Source organism: Epinephelus fuscoguttatus, linkage group LG15 (assembly GCF_011397635.1).
Source record: "Epinephelus fuscoguttatus linkage group LG15, E.fuscoguttatus.final_Chr_v1".
Taxonomy (NCBI): Eukaryota; Metazoa; Chordata; class Actinopteri; order Perciformes; family Serranidae; genus Epinephelus; species Epinephelus fuscoguttatus.
The window spans coordinates 1,722,686-1,738,867 of record NC_064766.1 but is presented as its reverse complement, the minus strand read 5'-3'; the positions used below and the strand labels follow the sequence as shown (position 1 = coordinate 1,738,867).

The 16,182-nt window shown below is 40.3% G+C and overlaps 1 protein-coding gene across 3 annotated transcripts in view; it reads left to right on the top strand.

The window, feature by feature from the left end:
• The window catches only part of LOC125902789 (cadherin-12-like), a 286,220-nt gene that overhangs the window by 30,552 nt on the left and 239,486 nt on the right, over positions 1–16,182 (top strand). The window contains exon 1 of one of the 3 annotated variants that reach the window (XM_049599392.1): positions 10,321–10,650. The exons of the other annotated variants lie outside the window; for them this stretch is intronic. The gene's annotated coding sequence lies outside the window, so the exon portion shown is untranslated. Of the gene's footprint in view, positions 1–10,320; positions 10,651–16,182 lie in introns of those variants that run through there. 3 annotated transcript variants of the gene reach the window in all.

Sequence of the window (16,182 nt, the reverse complement as noted above, 5' to 3'; positions counted from 1 at the left end):
TATAAATAAATACATTTTGCAGGTAAGCAATTGGCACCCATGAATGTTACATTACCCCCAACTGCTGAACTGTCCCTTTCCCTTTGTATTCTAGAATTTTCATGACGATGTGTAAAAAAGATGTAAGACACTCATGTTCCTAAATCAAATTCACCAGTGATGCATGAAAGGTTATACCATATCATTTACCAGGAACTATATGTGAAGAGGTTATACAGTATAGCAGCATCAGACTGTCATCTTGACATGAACTAAAAATGTTGACAATTTAGAAATAGAATATATCTTTATTGTCCACCAGGAATTTGTCTTTGGCTCAAATAGCAAACAAACATAAACAAACAAGGTAATTTAAACACTTAACACATTAAATCAGCTCATTGTCTGTCTATGGTTTAAAACTCACTCATCAGTCACTTTTTTTAGTTAAGGATAATGATGGCATAAGCTGATGGGATGAAGGACTTCTTAGAAATATTTTTAGTTGCCAGAGGGATTCTATAACGCCTCCTGGAGTTCAAGAGCTCAAACTGGCTAAGGAGTGGGTGGGAGCTATCTGCCAAAATAGTCCTTGCTTTCTTCCCTGTCCTTTCTGTAAAGAGTTGGGTCAAGGGCTTTTGTGGCCCTTTTACTTGCCATTGTCACAACCCCAGAGAGTTTATTCTTGGATGTACAGTTAAGATGACAATACCAGGCTGAGAAGTGAGAGGTTAAAATACTCTCAAACATAGTTTTGTACACTAATTCTAAAATCTTCTGGCTAATACCAAGGCAGCTGAGTTTCCTAAAATTGAATCACTGTGAGCATCTCTTTAAAATAAACTCAGTATTGTCAGAGAAACTTATATGGAAGTCCAGGGGTCTCATTTATAAACATTGCATGCACACAAAACGAGACCTGAGTGAGGGATATGGTACTTCCCATGGAAAAGTTGCAATCTGTAAAAACAGACTTGATGGAAGAAACTTTGACCTATGGTTACGAACATTTTTGGGATGGGAGATTGGCGATGCAGATGTTGAGGTGGAAGCCTGATTGTAGAAAATTATAATATATATATTATAATATATAAAATATTTTTTTGCGCATTGTATTTTTGGCATTTGTACCTACATACATCTTTGGATCCTATGCACTATTTAAAAAAATGAGACCTCAGAACTGTACCAGGACTGTACCAAGGTATTTTAAGTTTTCCACAGTTTCAACATGTTGGCCATCAAGTGGCTCTGTCCTCAGACCCTGCTTTGTGCAAATAATCCATTCTTTAGTCTTGACCACATTAATTTCTAACTTGCTGGTGTGACACTATATTTGACCAACAATCTAAAATATATCTCATTGATCATAAATTCAGTGGTAAACAGAGAGAATAGTACAGGAGAAAGAACACATCCCTGTGGGCAGCCTGTGCCCACAGTGAGTACGTCACTTTGTCAGTCAAAATGCAGTGATTCAGTCTGTTCACCTCCTGCTGCAGAAATATTTCTCGTGAATTTTCGAGTGTGCTATTGTTCTACCTCATAAAACTGCTTTTGTTGTTTCCAGGAGAGTATTTGCAGTTATTTTAGGGGTGCTGTTGGTTTCCAGAAAGGATACCCATTCTTGTTCAAAGTTTCAGGAGTGAGGCAGTGAGATGCTATCCAGGCAGGGTATATGGGTTTATTCCCATTATTAGTTTGTGCTTGGTCCGAAATAATAATACTATTGATCCTGGATTCTATTGCTATGTGCGTAAGTGAGCTATTGATCAGAAAATAGTCAATGTGAGAGTATATTTTGTGATATGCTCAGCAGTAGCAACATTCTCTATTGTCTGGGTTGTGTAGTCTGCAGGTATCCATAAGTCGACATTCTGACATATTCTGACACATTCCTTCCCACTCGTCATCAACAACTAAACAATATGTGTCAGAATGGGTTGGATTCAATTTAATGGTTACGGACATGCAGCTTACTGTAAAATCCACTGTAAGTGACTGATGCTGGGTGAGTCTGTCTCTCCCTAGCGCTGTTCCTAGTATCATTATCAGTCCTGTCATTATTACTTATAGAGCTGTTAAACAGGACATGCATGTACACAGAAACATGAACACTCTGGTTAAAGGTGAAGTATTTAAGATTAAGGGGGATATGGTGGCATCTAGAGGTGAAATGCAGATTGCAACCAGTTAAAACTTGCCGTGGTTAGAATTCCTTCAGTGTTCATTGTCCGGGTGGGTTTCATCAGGAGCTGAATTATCCACAGAGGTCTCTTCGTCTCTATAACAAACAGAGCCTGTAATTTAAACTGGTAAAAACACTGAATAATACAGTTTCATGTCACAAATCCATGTATTTCTGACACAGTTTGGCATATCGCTTCAGGCAGCTAATCCAACACATGCTAATGTGTGGTAAACTTTCTTCTCAGATAACATAAGATCCAGATGTTCAGGAGGTGTTCAGTGTAACTTCGTTGCTGCTCATTGCAGTTGGGTTTCTTAGTAGGTGGCTGTCATGAAAACACATAAACACAAATGGCCCTGTGTGGAGCCAGTGTTTGGTCTGTCTGTTCTGGGCCAGAGTCCTGCAGGGGTCCATTTTTGAAAACCCACACCCGCCCATACCTGTAAAGCTCAATACCAGATCCAACCCATTAAACGTCATTATGTCTGAGTCAAAGCTGCAGCTCCAGCTGAGGAAAAGTCTCTTTCACTGGCCTTAATGCTTACTTAATGCTGGAATGTTGAAAGCATTCTGCTCAATTACTGCCAGGTTAGGAAATATTTTAGCATGCTCCTTCCACCACCAGAAAACCTCAAAAGTATCCTCCTTGGGTGTCTTGAACTGGATGTAGGCTGCCACCTTATCATTGGGCTGCAAAGTTTCATTGCTGGAGTCCTCCACGTCAGTGACAAATGTGATGACAGGGTCAAACATTTGACTTATGTCATTGACTCAAAATAAAAGGAACTGCGGCTTAATAATAGTGATTTAGATGTCAAAATATTACACATATACTGCACATCTATTTAATTTGTTTTATTCTGAAATATAAAAGCTATGTTTTTGTTCACATCTGCTGCCTGCCCACGTGTAGTTCATTTGTACACGTGCATCTTCCCGTGAATTTATACATGTATCTTTTTTTTTTTTTTTCCCGATTCACAGCTTTTTTGGTTTGGGTACCTGATGCAGGGCTCTGTATTGGGCTACTGTAGCAACATGACAGTGCAACATGGCAATCTCCATAAACAAAGACATGCTTTCTATGTTGATATAAACGGCTCATTCTAAAAAACTACTTTCCGTGGAAGTACAGACTAACACTGGGGAACCGGGCTGGATTATGAAGTTTGTACTGTTCTCCCCTCCTTAGTGTGTAAGTAGAAACTACTCTCCTTGGAAGTACAGACTAACACTGGGGAACTGGGCTGGATTATGAAGTTTGCACTGTTCTCCCCTCCTTAGTCTGTAGCTTGGCACTCAGATGTTAACCCTTTAAACACAGTTAGTTCAATGCTTCACAAGGTAACATTACCAGAAAATAATACAAAGACGAATCAAAGCATCCCTGACAAAAAAAAATAACAGAGTTCCACTGGTTGTCTTATTCAAGTTCAAGTTCAGTTTTGTTCCTTCTGTTATAAACTGTTCAGTTTAGTTTTAATCCTTTATTGTGACAAATGCACTATTTAAGTCAGAAGTCAAGTGGAAAAGGTCGTCATGATACTACTACCACACTGGAGTGTGACGCTCAAGTGATGGTGATGGAAGAATGGATGGGCTCCTGCGGTTAAAAGGTGATCTTGATCCAACTCCTTGGGTCAAGGCAGAGATCAGGTTCATGGGTGGCTCGCCGTCTCTCTCATCAGGTAGAATCTCAAATCCATATGTAATTTTCCATAGGATCTCAAAAACCTCACCTGTGTAGAAACAGAGCTATTACTATTTTGCATCATTAACTTCAAATGTTTTATGGCCATAATCAATATCACATAAATACATCACAGTAACACAAAGTGAGCAGATGAATAGCTTTTAACTGTACAGTTTTTCTCAGCATAGAATACTTTATCCTGTCTTTACATTTCATATCATGAATTATTAGCCTTTGAATCCATAACGTGATTATTAAGTATATTAATCAACTACAAATAATATGCATTTCCTTTTGAACTACAAAGTTAATGTTTTTAACCATTTCTTTAACATTTTTCAACTTAACTATGAATAACAAAATCATGTATGCTATTAACACGCATATTTTGAAACTAGGGATAGACCGATATGGATTTTTTAGGGCCGATGCCGATACCGATTTTTTTCCATCACCCATAGCCAATGACCGATTATGGACTGCCGATTTTCTTGAGCCGATATTTGGGGCCGATACTGCTTTTGCTCCCTCAATTTACATAAAAAAAATGACACCATGATAACAAATATTACAGGTCTCAAGTTTAAAATAAGAAACATTTATTGAACAGTAAAAAATACTAAAACAAGATGGAAAGTTGAGGTAGAACAGGTAGAATATTATTATTATTATACATTCAAATAAAAAAAGAGTTCAGTCCTCTTAAATCTTCCAGTAATGTCTTTATAAAATAAACAAATACTTAAGCTGAAGTATAAATAAAACAACAACTACTGCACACAGTAGGATTCGCTGCATGTGCGCTGCAGGGTCTTCCGGCAACACAGAGCTGCCCGTGGATGCCTGTCTGTAAATCATGCCAGGGAAAAATAAATCCGCGAACCCACGCGCGTATCGGCCGATGCCGATACAAGTAAAAAACTCAAATATCGGCCCGATATATCGGCCGGCCGATGTATCGGTCTATCCTTATTTGAAACTGTAGTCTACACCAGTACACACACTGTGTTACGCTTGACTATTCATCATTAATAACATCCATAACCAACTGTAATGGTGAAAAAGTATACAGTACACTACTAACACAAATACAAACAGCAACGACCTCGAGGCAAAACAACTGTAGCATTTTACACTTACGAGTAAGTTTGGACTGGACTCTGAGGCACTTCTGCATCCTATGCAGTACGGCTTCAGAGTTAATCATTCAACAGAAACAGCGTGCTGCTACTTCATTGATAACATTAAAATCAATCTAGACAAAGGAGGAGTTGTAGGAGGAGTGTTTTTGGACTTGCAAAAGGCTTTTCACACGGTTAATCATTCTATACTTCTGTCAAAGCTGTCCAAATACAAACTGTCCATGAATACTCTTAACTGGTTCAAGTCATATCTGTCAGGTCATACTCAGTGTGTGCGGGTAAATAATGTAATGTCACCGTCAAGAGCGTGTACCATGGGAGTTCCACAGGGTTCAGTCTTAGGCCCATTACTCTTTAGTTTATATATTAATGATCTTCCATCAGTATGTGATGATGTGAACATCGGGATGTATGCAGATGACACAGTCATCTACACACATGGGAAGGATGCTGCACAAGTGGCAGAAAAATTATCTCTTGTCATGGAGAAAGTGGCAAAGTGGCTCCAGGACTCATGTCTCGCCCTTAACGTAGGGAAAACAGCCACCATGTTTTTTATGATTAAACAAAAAGGTAGGGCAGGTCAGGTTCCTCCAGATGGAACTGTGTTTGGAGAGAAAATAAAAACTGTTGATGAGTTCAGGTATCTGGGCCTAACATTAGATCCAACTCTCAGTTTTAAAAAACACATAAAAAGGATGAGCCACACCTTGAAATATAACCTAGTTACTTTTAGATATATAAGAAACTCTCTCACAGATGAGGCAGCTAAGACCTTTCTGCATGCTATGATTTTGTCCTACTTCTTATATTGTATAACTTGCTGGTCCCAAACAAATCGTACAACTCTTATGTCACTTGTATCGCTCTACAAGCGAGCGCCGAAAACATTTGATAAGAAAATGCGAATGTATCATCACTGTAACATACTCGCTAAACATAACATGATGAACTTTGAGAACTTCCTGATGTATTCCAATCCCAGGCAGGTTTTTAAAATTGTCCATGGTACTGCACCTCTCCCACTTAAAAAATTCATTCAGCTCACTTTGGAGCAGTCAAACAGAGCCACTCGATCAAGCTCAAGGGGACAGTCAATCAGTCAATCAATTTTATTTATAAAGCCCAATATCACAAATCACAATTTGCCTCACAGGGCTTTACAGCATACGACATCCCTCTGTCCTTATGACCCTCGCAGCGGATAAGGAAAAACTCCCCCCAAAAAACCCTTTAACGGGGGGAAAAAAAGTGCAGTGCAGTATCCCCAAATGTAAAACAGCTTTTGCCCAATCATCCTTCTCCTATAAGGGAATAAGAGAATGGAACAAGCTCCCCACAGACCTGAAAATCTGTGTTAGCATTAAGGACTTTTCTAGAGACTTAAAAAAATACATTCTGAGTAAACAAATGTGCACTGATCTGGATGCATCATAACGTTCTCATTTGTGATCCGAGTTTATAACTGTGTGGAGCTACTGGGGGGAGGGGTGTTTGGGATGGGTGGGGTGGTTGGGGGGATAGATGCAGCACTTTAGTGGGTCATGGGAGGGTGGTATGAATCATAAGCACTTTAGTTGGTGGGATATGACTTATTGTTGTTTTTTTTTTGTTATTTGTTATTTTATGTGGGACCGCAGATGGAAACTAGCTGTCAGCTAAATCTGGTGTTACGCATCTCTTCTTGTGATTCGAGATTAATGTTTATAACACATGGTCTCTGTTAAATAAAATTATTTAAAAAAAAAAGTTAGTGTGGTATAGAGGGAAGCACACATTTTACATGGCAGGCGCCGATATCATCTGTAGCACGAGCTAACATCGCTAGCTGCGTTAGCATTAACTCATCAAGACATTGATAAACGCAGTAAAACCCCCATCGCACAAGTCCTCGGTTCCTCCCTCATGTCTCCCGCGAGTATCTCGGAGTGTTAGCTTTGTGTTTACATCAACATTTCTCACTGTAGACATTGTGTAATTTCACTTGTTTCTCTTTGTCGTCTGCTCGTGTCATTCCTGCGCCTATGAGTATTTTTTTTTTTTTGATTGATTGATTTTTATTTTAGAAGAGTGTCGTGCACCGAATTTAAATGCCCAGCCCACATGGACTTATAAGACACTACAAAAACAAAACAGGTTCAAGACAGGATACTTAGTACATAAATGGCTCAAAACATTTGACCACAGTGGTGAAGGCAAAAGGCCAAGCAGAAACAGCTTAGTTAAAATAACCATAGACTAGAGTCTTTAACGCCTTTAAACATAAAGAGTCTTCTTACGCAACTGGAAGGCATTCCAGATAAATTGAGCTAGATGAAAGACCTTATTTGTAAACAAAAAAAGAAGTCTTGACTCATTGGACATAAGAAGTAAATGAGAACATTCAGCTGCAATTTTACAAAAAAATTCATGTCTAAGATCATGGTATAATGGACAATAAAACAGAAAATGCATTTCATCCTCAACCACCCCAGATCACATAGTTGACACTTCCTATCTTCTTCTGGAACAGAATAAAAACGACCGGTTTCCACTGCCAGAGGTAAGATACCACATCTCAACTGGGCGCAGACAGATCTCAAAGCTCTGGTCAGGTTAAGAGTGACATAGCGCTCTGGCTGATAGATGGATTTTATCGTACAAAATGTTCTCAATTTAGGCTTATATAAGACCTCTTCGGCCCATCTCTGCTTATAATTAGCAAATAATAATGCTTTGATCTGCTTAACACTGCAAGGTAATCTATTTCTATATACATATAGAAGATCTGCTTCTTCAAACACCCCAGCAAGCTCTCTTGCCCAGGAGTGGCCATTACATGACCTGAGATTTGTCATTATTTATCTTCATTCTCCAATTATTGCACCAACTATAAACAATATTCAATACATTTTGGAGATCAATCTCAGATTCTGCAAGGAGGACTATATCGTCTGCGTACAGTAAAGTGCCAACGGTGATATCACCTAAACTAACACCAATATTTGACTGCTTGATTTCCAACACTAAAATCATTAATATAAATGGCGACAAGTCCCCTTGTTTAACACCAAATAAAGTTGGAAACCAGCCTGTTCGGCATTCACTGAGTTGAACACAGGCCACTGGATTTTGGTAAAGAGATTTCAAAGCATAATAAAACTTCCCATCTATAGCCTACCATCTTTCAGTAATTTCAGGTGAAGCAAATTATGATCTATACAGTCAAGGGCTTTATGAAAATCAATAAAGCAACAAAAAGTAGCCCTCCCTTCCTTAATTCTAGCATAAACAATAGTACATAAAGAATGTATGTGATCAATACAGGCTCTATTTTTGCGAAAGCCATTTTGTTCATCTACTAGCAGACTAGATGATTCCAGATAATGATATAAACGCTGATTAAGAATGCTTGAATAAAGTTCATCGACACAACTAAGAAGGCTTATCCCCCTATAATTCATAGGTACTCTAAATTCATTATTATTGGATTTAGGGATTGGTTTTATTATAGCTTTAAGCCAAACAGAAGGGACCAACTGGAGCTCAAAACAGGTGTAAAAGAAGTTAACCAAAATTTGAAATAAATAAGGTATTTTCAATAATTCATTTGTTATATTATCAACACCTGTTGCTTTTCTCAATTTAAGTCTGTCAGTTGCACCTTTAACTTCCACATCTGTGATACTAGAAGATTTAATACTCCAGTCTCACGGGCTGTGGGTAATAATCGGCTACAGTTGTCTTTCATTTCTTACACACCCCACAGGTAGGAACCAAAATCACCCTATAACAATAGTAATGATGCATCAATCCCACAACAATGACTATCCCCACAATGACCCTAACAGTCATGTTCAAACAGTGAAATACAAAACCAACCTCTCAAAATAAATGTAATACGATAACTCAGATTACACTAGCATTTAAAAATGGGTTGAGAGGATAAAGTGCAACACACACCGCCGCTGTGCGCCGCACGTCAAAACGCCCACCTCCATTATATTCTATGAACCAACCCACACTGGCGCCGGCCGACGTGCCGTGCCGCTCTGCTTCAGCCCACTGCTCTATTTCCAGCACAGCCGGCGCTCATGGCGGCGCTGCGAGAAAGCCTTTTATGTACGTCTCGTCTCGTAGGATCAACTCCGGTTGTTTCAAATTTTTAATAAGACGACTTTGACAAGAAACTCACCCATGAAATTCAAGTTGTTGTTGCCTCAAAGTTTTTCCTCTTCTTCTGTTACTAGCAGTTGGCAACTGTTGGCAACTAGTGTACATACAGCCACCTAGCAGGCTGGGGTGGGAAATACATGTTGACGGTGCCGCTGCGTGCCACTGCCAGTGTGTGTTGGGTGGCGGCCCTTGACGGCCACAGCGTCGCGCTGGCGGCGGTGTGTGTTGCACTTTAGAGGCCTGCTGCATATTCCACTCCAGAACATTTTTAGAGTCAGTCATCCTTTCAAAGAACAAATTGTCCCATTCATCCACTTTGCCTCCAGAAAATAAAAACCCAAAGTCTGTTTCCCATTTTTTCAAAACACAATCAGTCTCAAAAACAGAGGATCCATTTTCTAACACCACTTCCACTGGGATAGATTTAACTCTTTTAGGGCCCAAATCATTAATTACTTTCCAAAATGATTGGGGGTTATTTGTTTGCAGCTGCTCTATTTTTAAAGCTAGCCCCCTCTCACATTTTGTTTTGCAAGCCCTCGGATTTCTATCAAAATTGTGTTGTCTAACTTTAAATTCATTTCTTAGCAGCTGTTTTTTGTCACATCTTTACCATCCCACTTTAGAAATGAGGAGGGTTGAAAAACATTTCTAACCACATTACCTTCAACTCTGTGTTCCAATAAGGCTTATATTTCCTCGAGAGTCGCCCTCTTTTCAGGGATGGCCTGAATAAAATCACACCAGATTCAGTCTTTTTATAAATATAGTTGCAAAGATCATCATACCATTTATCAATATCTTGCAATACAAGCTCCTCGCTGAGAGGTGGGACTTTCTACCTTTAACCAATGGGAAGTGTGCACCTCCCTGTTTGACCAATGACAGCTGGTCTAAGCAGAGTGACTGTGATTGACACCTTGTTTGATCAATAAAACTATGCCAGAGCAATGTAGTTAGGTTGACAAGTAAAAACAAACAAACAAACAAACAAACAAACATTCAAGCAACTTGAAGACAACTGAGGGATGATACGGGAATATTGTAAGGAATAAACTCTACTTACAGAGAAAATATACTGTAGCCTGTAGCTCTAACTGCCTCTCTGTACACTGCACTGATGTGTGTCTGCACGAGACCGTGAGACATGGGCACCGCCTTCATGTGTGTTCATGTGCTTTTGTTGGTCTCTGGCGCAAGCGCGCACATGTGAGCACGGTCCACAGAAAGGCAGTTAGAGCTGCAGGCTGCAGAGTTCAAATGACGTTTTTCCAAACAACTTTTTATGTCGGGGCTTCAGGACACTTGGATCACTGTGGACGAGCAGTATGGAGATATTTTGTGGTTTCAATTATGTGTTCTTGGACGTTTTAATCTGGGGCATCGTCAGCCATTAGGTGTGCAGTTGTGCTGCTACCCACTCCCCCCTCGGATTTCCGTAAGTGTTGTGAGGACACTAAAACTTCACCAGAGCCTCCCTCAGCATATGGGTGAGTAGATAATGGCTGAATTTTCATTTTTGGGTGCACTATTCCTTTAATGACTTTGTCGAGTCATTTTGGTGTCAGTGTGAGCAGCACCATTACACAAACACATTAGCCCCTTTCCTGCATCACAGAGCAGGTAGATTTTAACATCTTTCATAGTGAGGACATGTATCATTTCGAACACAGTGAAATTTAACAAAACATTCTAGAACACTGGACACAGATTATTGTATTGAGTAGTTGTTTAAATTTTTCTAACTCCATAAACTATCAGGTATCACAACTGCTGTCAAGCTGTCAGAGGCACATTGAGCTCTCATTTCATACTGAAGCTGCAAGGGGTGCAGTAGTCTCACTCTCATCTGATGCTAAAGCCATTGCGGTGTCTGTCTCATTTGTAATGTATTCTTCTGTCAATCACTATCTTTACAATCAGGTAGGCCTGTTTCATCCTCGTCAAAACTTTCTTTGCTGTTGCCTTCAATATCACATTGACTGGCTCTGACATATAACAAAGAAAAGTTTGGAACATCAAACTTAAACATTGTTCTTTATGGGCCTATTTTCTGTATTTTATGCCAATATTGGCTCTGACAGTGCATCGCATTGTGGTGTGCATCCTATGTAACTGTAAATTAAAGAAAGAAAACCCAGGAAACCTAGTTCTGCTGTGAGATCATGATATTGATTGACTTTCTTTCATCTTGATTATTACAGTGAAACTGGTGCTGTCATAACTTCCCTCCTTTCTAATACCATAATGTCATCGCACATCCAGGGTCAACTCAGTTAAGCTTTGGCTACAAAATCTGGCTGAAATTCAGGGCAGTGCACACAGCTATGCTTCACGCAGTTGCTCAGGATAGTGCAAGCACACTCTTCGTTGAAAATAATGGCCTTACTTTATACAGTGTCACACTTGTGCATTTGGTGTTACAGCAGGGTTATAAATACTAGGTCAGGAGCGATATACCTATAGCTGGAAAATAGATTGCTGGGACAGGAAGAATGACATCAATCTAAAATGTCTGCTGTTCCAATCTCAGTGATACAATACAAAAGTTTGAAATAATTGATCCATTGGTGAACATTCTTTGGTAAGAATTTGTCAGGAAGCCAGACAGCATTAAATAGTAAGAGGGTGCTGTGGGTAACTAATGTATTTAAAATCACAGCCTTCATATCTTTATGGTCAGTAGAGTGTTAGGTACATAAATAATAATAATTCCCAGGAGAATTTTTTCAGCTCTGTCGTTTCTTACTGTCTGTCCAGAGAGGAGTTAGTTCCACAACAACTCTGAATTACATCACTGAGAGTATAAGGAGGAGTTTAGGGTGGTTCTGTGGATAAGATCACTTTGACAGACCAACTTGCCAGCAGCTCTCCACCAGCCTGCCCACCAAAATAGACAGGCAACAGCTTTTTCTCTGCAGGAGGCCTGAGACCTCCAGCTGGAGCCAGAGAGAGAGACAGAGAGAGGGAGAAGTAAAGAAAAGGTCAGAGACAGAGGGACCAGAATTTCTGTTGGTAAATCAAAGGACTTGTATTTGTGTCAAAACATGTCAGCACTACATGCAGCTCTGTGATGTGATGAGAAACTCTATTTTGTATGTTCATAACTGAGAAAGCCTGATTTGACTGTTGCTGTCTTAGTACAAGCTTTTTTCAGTTTTAATAAATAAGCAGCTGTTGGTGGCCAACCTGCAGCAACACAGGCTTTATTTAGTTACCCGGACATGACCAGAAATGTCCATATAATTGTCAGTTAAGAAAGTTATGGATACATTATTCAATAAATTTAGTGGAATCATCACAAACAAATGGTACAATGAACAGTTACCTTACGCTAGGGCCACACCGCCCGCGGAAGCGCCGCGAATAGCCTCAAAGCGCCGAGAAGAGAAGGCAGTTTCCTTTTGGCGCCCATGTTAACCGACTGTGTCGTCCACACTGGCCGCGCCGCGCTGGGAAGCTCCGCGGCAGGCTCACTATTTGCAGCGATCAGTTCGGCGTCTGTCAGATTCGCTCGCGGCGTCAGCCGCGAGCAAATCTGACAAGCCAGGCAGTGAAAAACAAGAGCTGGGAGCAGAATCGCTTGTCGACGGCGTGGAGGAATGCGCATCTGATGTGAACGGAGGTGCTCCGGCGCGCGCGAGAATTTCGGTGCGCTGCGCTTCCGCGGGCAGTGTGGCCCTGGCGTTATACCCCTTTATATGCAATACAATCAAATAAAAATCAGTGCACTTAAAATAAAAAAATGATGAGGATAAAGATTAGTCATTTTAACACTAAAATCTATGAAATACAACATAAATATACAGTGTAAGCATCTGGACTGAAGCAGGGAATTAATTTTAGGTGGACTTTCATTAACAGGCAGCTGCAGTAAAGACAAGAATATAAACACAAAACTATTTCAGATTGTTAATCAATATAACTGAATTCAAGATAAACTAATGACATATCTAACAGGAACCATGTCAGATCAATTAGTTTCATTTTTATGCCTCTGTACTGGCAATAGCTGTGGCCAGAGGCACATTGTTTTCAGGCTGTTCGTTCATCCAATTCTCATGAGTGCTATATCTCAAGAACACCATGAGCAAATTTCTTCAAATTTGGTACAAACATCCACTTGGACTCAACAATGAACTGGTTAGATTTTGGAGTCATAGGTTAAAGGTCAAGCTTGTTGTGGCATCATCTGTCGTATTCACGTTAACGTCATATCTCAAGAATGCCTTGAGGGAATTTTTGCAAATGGCACAATCTTTCCCCAGGCTCCAGGATGAACTAATTAGGATTTGGTGGTAAATGGTCAAAAGTCAAGGTCACTGTGACCTTGCGTCCATGTCATTTCTATGAACGTGATATCTGAAGAACAGAAAAGAGAATTTCTTCAAATTTCTTCATCCACTTTGAGTCAAGGATGAACTGTTTTGAATTTGGTGATCAAAAGTCAAAGTTCAAGGTCCCAGTAACCTCATCTATTGCATTCTCTTGAATGTGATATCTCAAGAACCCCATGAAAGTAATGTCTTCAGATTTGGCAAAAACATCCACTTAAAAATGAAGAATGACCTTGCATCAGTCTTGTCTCATTTTGTGATATTTCAAGAGGGCCTTGAGGAAATTTCCTCAAATTTGACACAAGCATCTGTTTGGACAAAGTGATTAGAAGTTGGTATTCGAAGATCAAAGGTCAAGGTCACTGTGGCCTGACAAATCATGTTTTTGGCCATAACTTATGAATTATCAATCATCAATCAATCAATTTTATTTATAAAGCCCAATATCACAAATCACAATTTGCCTCACAGGGCTTTACAGCATACGACATCCCTCTGTCCTTATGACCCTCGCAGCGGATAAGGAAAAACTCCCCCCAAAAAACCCTTTAACGGGGGGAAAAAAACGGTAGAAACCTCAGGAAGAGCAACTGAGGAGGGATCCCTCTTCCAGGACGGACAGACGTGCAATAGATGTCGTACAGAACAGATCAGCATAACAAATTAACAGTAATCCACATAACACAATGAGACACAGAGAGAGAGAGAGAGAGAGAGAGAGATGCAGGTAATGACAGTAGCTTACAACAACATTGTTGAAAGTAATAATATTATAGTTATAGTTCTGGCTACTGTGGTACAATATGTTGAAAGTACAGTACAGGCCAAAAGTTTGGACACACCTTCTCATTCAATGCGTTTTCTTTATTTTCATGACTATTTACATTGTAGATTCTCACTGAAGGCATCAAAATTATGAATGAACATATGTGGACTTATGTACTTAACAAAAAAAGGTGAAATAACTGAAAACATGTTTTATATTCTAGTTTCTTCAAAATAGCCACCCTTCGCTCTAATTACTGCTTTGCACACTCTTGGCATTCTCTCGATGAGCTTCAAGAGGTAGTCACCTGAAATGGTTTTCCAACAGTCTTGAAGGAGTTCCCAGAGGTGTTTAGCACTTGTTGGCCCCTTTGCCTTCACTCTGCGGTCCAGCTCACCCCAAACCATCTTGATTAGATTCAGGTCCGGTGACTGTGGAGGCCAGGTCATCTGCCGCAGCACTCCATCACTCTCCTTCTTGGTCAAATAGCCCTTACACAGCCTGGAGGTGTGTTTGGGGTCATTGTCCTGTTGAAAAATAAATGATCGTCCAACTAAACGCAAACCGGATGGGATGGCATGTCGCTGCAGGATGCTGTGGTAGCCATGCTGGTTCAGTGTGCCTTCAATTTTGAATAAATCCCCAACAGTGTCACCAGCAAAACACCCCCACACCATCACACCTCCTCCTCCATGCTTCACAGTGGGAACCAGGCATGTGGAATCCATCCATCCTTTTCTGCGTCTCACAAAGACACGGCGGTTGGAACCAAAGATCTCAAATTTGGACTCATCAGACCAAAGCACAGATTTCCACTGGTCTAATGTCCATTCCTTGTGTTTCTTGGCCCAAACAAATCTCTTCTGCTTGTTGCCTCTCCTTAGCAGTGGTTTCCTAGCAGCTATTTGACCATGAAGGCCTGATTCGCGCAGTCTCCTCTTAACAGTTGTTCTAGAGATGGGTCTGCTGCTAGAACTCTGTGTGGCATTCATCTGGTCTCTGATCTGAGCTGCTGTTAACTTGCGATTTCTGAGGCTGGTGACTCGGATGAACTTATCCTCAGAAGCAGAGGTGACTCTCGGTCTTCCTTTCCTGGTCCTCATGTGTGCCAGTTTCGTTGTAGCGCTTGATGGTTTTGCGACTCCGGCGGGGACACATTTAAAGTTTTTGCAATTTTCCGGACTGACTGACCTTCATTTCTTAAAGTAATGATGGCCACTGGTTTTTCTTTAGTTAGCTGATTGGTTCTTGCCATAATATGAATTTTAACAGTTGTCCAATAGGGCTGTCGGCTGTGTATTAACCTGACTTCTGCACAACACAACTGATGGTCCCAACCCCATTGATAAAGCAAGAAATTCCACTAATTAACCCTGATAAGGCACACCTGTGAAGTGGAAACCATTTCAGGTGACTACCTCTTGAAGCTCATGGAGAGAATGCCAAGAGTGTGCAAAGCAGTAATCAGAGCAAAGGGTGGCTATTTTGAAGAAACTAGAATATAAAACATGTTTTCAGTTATTTCACCTTTTTTTGTTAAGTACATAACTCCACATGTGTTCATTCATAGTTTTGAAGCCTTCAGTGAGAATCTACAATGTAAATAGTCATGAAAATAAAGAAAATGCATTGAATGAGAAGGTGTGTCCAAACTTTTGGCCTGTACTGTATGTATTAATATCTGGCAGTATACATGTGTGACAATAGTCATATGTGTATAATAACAGTAGAAGTATGACTAATGACTAATGATGGCAGCAGCAGCAGGAGGCATCTGGCAGGACCACGGCAGCAGCACAACCACACACGTCACGCTGTCCAGGCATCGCTGCGATATGAGTTAATCTGAGAGACAGTGGAGCACAAAGGCTCCGGAGAAGAAGCTGAGTTAGTGACATCCAGAATGGCCGAGTTAGCAA